Source organism: Mixophyes fleayi, unplaced genomic scaffold, assembly GCF_038048845.1.
Source record: "Mixophyes fleayi isolate aMixFle1 unplaced genomic scaffold, aMixFle1.hap1 Scaffold_582, whole genome shotgun sequence".
Classification (NCBI taxonomy): Eukaryota; Metazoa; Chordata; class Amphibia; order Anura; family Limnodynastidae; genus Mixophyes; species Mixophyes fleayi.
The window spans coordinates 27,501-30,000 of NW_027448281.1; the positions used below are offsets into that span (position 1 = coordinate 27,501).

General features: G+C 45.2%; 1 non-coding gene and 10 pseudogenes across 1 annotated transcript; all 11 read right to left on the reverse strand.

Annotated features, from left to right (window-relative positions):
* Positions 1-149: 149 nt before the first annotated feature.
* On the reverse strand, positions 150-268 carry LOC142135016 (5S ribosomal RNA; annotated as a pseudogene).
* An 80-nt stretch (positions 269-348) lies between these two features.
* Positions 349-467, reverse strand: LOC142135058 (5S ribosomal RNA; annotated as a pseudogene).
* Positions 468-548: 81 nt separating this feature from the next.
* LOC142135079 (5S ribosomal RNA) lies at positions 549-667 on the reverse strand. The gene has a single exon (XR_012687169.1). It is a non-coding gene; the product is annotated as a 5S ribosomal RNA (ribosomal RNA).
* Positions 668-748: 81 nt separating this feature from the next.
* On the reverse strand, positions 749-867 carry LOC142134917 (5S ribosomal RNA; annotated as a pseudogene).
* Positions 868-946: 79 nt separating this feature from the next.
* LOC142134938 (5S ribosomal RNA) lies at positions 947-1,065 on the reverse strand (annotated as a pseudogene).
* Positions 1,066-1,347: 282 nt separating this feature from the next.
* LOC142135054 (5S ribosomal RNA) lies at positions 1,348-1,466 on the reverse strand (annotated as a pseudogene).
* Positions 1,467-1,547: 81 nt separating this feature from the next.
* LOC142135031 (5S ribosomal RNA) lies at positions 1,548-1,666 on the reverse strand (annotated as a pseudogene).
* Positions 1,667-1,746: 80 nt separating this feature from the next.
* Positions 1,747-1,865, reverse strand: LOC142135038 (5S ribosomal RNA; annotated as a pseudogene).
* Positions 1,866-1,945: 80 nt separating this feature from the next.
* Positions 1,946-2,064, reverse strand: LOC142135015 (5S ribosomal RNA; annotated as a pseudogene).
* Positions 2,065-2,144: 80 nt separating this feature from the next.
* Positions 2,145-2,263, reverse strand: LOC142134905 (5S ribosomal RNA; annotated as a pseudogene).
* Positions 2,264-2,344: 81 nt separating this feature from the next.
* On the reverse strand, positions 2,345-2,463 carry LOC142135059 (5S ribosomal RNA; annotated as a pseudogene).
* Positions 2,464-2,500: the final 37 nt, after the last annotated feature.

The window sequence follows — 2,500 nt, forward strand, 5'->3', positions numbered from 1 at the left end:
CCCGGAACTGCTTAGCTTTCAAGATCAGACGAGATTGGGCTTGTTCAGGGTGGTGTGGCTGTAGGTATTGGTTCCCTATTGACCTACATCTCTTATACATCTCAAAACCAGCATTGAAGGAAGTCGGAACAAGAGAGAAAAAAAAAAAATGCCTACAGCACCTGGTATTCCCAGGTGGTCTCGCATCCAAGTACTAACCAGGCCCGGCTCTGCTTAGCTTCCAAGATCAGATGAGATTGGGCTTGTTTAGGGTGTTGTGGCTGTAGGATTTGGTTTCTTAATGACCTACATCACTTATACATCTGAAAACCAGCATTGAAGGAAGCCGGATCAAAAGAGAAAAAAAAAGGCCTACAGCACCTGGTTTTCCCAGGTGGTCTCCCATCCATGTACTAACTAGGCCTGGCGCAGCTTATCTTTCAAGATCAGACGAGATTGTGCTTGTTCAAGGTGGAGTGGCTGTAGGTATTAGTTTCCTATTGACCTACATCTCTTATAAATCTCAACACCAGCATTGAAGGAAGCCAGAACAAGAGAGAAAAAAAAAAGGCCTACAGCACCTAGTATTCCCAGGTGGTCTCCCATCCAAGTACTAACCAGGCCCAGCCCTGCTTAGCTTCCAAGATCAGATGAGATTGGGCTTGTTCAGGGTGGTGTGGCTGTAGGTATTGTTTTTCTATTGACCTACATCTCTTATACATCTAGAAACCAGCATTGAAGGAAGCCGGAACAAGAGAGAAGAAAAAAAGGCCTACAGCACCTGGTATTCCCAGGTGGTCTCCCATCCAAGTACTAACCAGGCACGGCTCTGCTTAGCTTCCAAGATCAGACGAGATTGGGCTTGTTCAGGGTGGTGTGGCTGTAGGTATTGGTTTCCTATTGACCTACATCTCTTATACATCTCAAAACCAGCATTGAAGGAGGCCGGAACAAGAGAGAAAAAAAAAGCCTACAGCACCTGGTATTTCTGGGTGGTCTCCCATCCAAGTACTAACCAGGCCCAGCCCTGCTTAGCTTCCAAGATCAGACAAGATTGGGCTTGTTCAGGGTGGTGTGGCTGTAGGTATTGGTTTCCTAATGACCTACATCACTTATACATCTCAAAATAAGCATTGAAGGAAGCCGGAACAAGAGAGGGGAAAAAAAGGCCTACAGCACCTGGTATACCCAGGTGGTCTCCCATTCAAATACTAACTAGGCCCGGCGCTGCTTATCTTTCAAGATCAGACGAGATTGTGCTTGTTCCAGGTGGAGTGGTTGTAGGTATTGGTTTCCTATTGACCTACATCTCTTATACATCTCAAAACCAGCATTGAAGGAAGCCGGAACAAGAGAGATAAAAAAAAAGGCCTACAGCAGCTGGTATTGCCAAGTGGTCTCCCATCCAAGTACTAACCAGGCGCGGCCCTGCTTAGCTTCCAAGATGAAACGAAATTGGGCTTGTTCAGGGTGGTGTGGCTGTAGGTATTGGTTTCCTATTGACCTACATCTCTTATACATCTCAAAACCAGCATTGAAGGAAGCCGGAACAAGAGAGAAAAAAAAAAGGCCTACAGCACCTGGTATTCCCAGGTGGTCTCCCATCAAAGTACTAACCAGGTGCAGCCCTGCTTAGCTTCCAAAATCAAACGAGATTGGGATTGTTCAGAGATGTGTAGCTGTAGGTAATGGTTAACTATTGACCTACATCTCTTATAATCTCAAAACCAGCATTGAAGGAAGCCGGAACAAGAGAGAAAAAAAAAAGGATTACAGCACCTTGTATTCCCAGGTGGTCTCCTATCCAAATACTAACCAGGCCAAGCCCTGCTTAGCTTCCAAGATCAGATGAGATTGGGTTTATTCAGGGTGGTGTGCCTGTAGGTATTGGGTTCCTAATGAACTACATCTCTGATACATCTCAAAACCAGCATTGAAGGAAGCCAGAACAAGAGAGAAAAAAAAAGGCCTACAGCACCTGGTATTCCCAGGTGGTCTCCCATCCAAGTACTAACCAGGCCTGGCACTGCTTAGCTTCCAAGATCAGACGAGATTGTGCTTGTTCAAAGTGGAGTGGTTGTAGGTATTGGTTTCCTAATGAACTACATCTCTTATACATCTCAAAACCAGCATTGAAGGAAGCCAGAACAAGAGAGAAAAAAAAAGGCCTACAGCACCTGGTATTCCCAGGTGGTCTCCTATCCAAATACTAACCAGGCCAAGCCCTGCTTAGCTTCCAAGATCAGATGAGATTGGGTTTATTCAGGGTGGTGTGGCTGTAGGTATTGTTTTCCTAATGACCTACATCACTTATACATCTCAAAATAAGCATTGAAGGAAGCCGGAACAAGAGAGGAAAAAAAATGGCCTACAGCACCTGGTATTCCTAGGTGGTCTCCCATTCAAGTACTAACTAGGCCCGGTGCTGCTTATCTTTCAAGATCAGACGAGATTGTGCTTGTTCAAGGTGGAGTGGTTGTAGGTATGGTTTCCTATTGACCTACATCTCTTATACATCTTA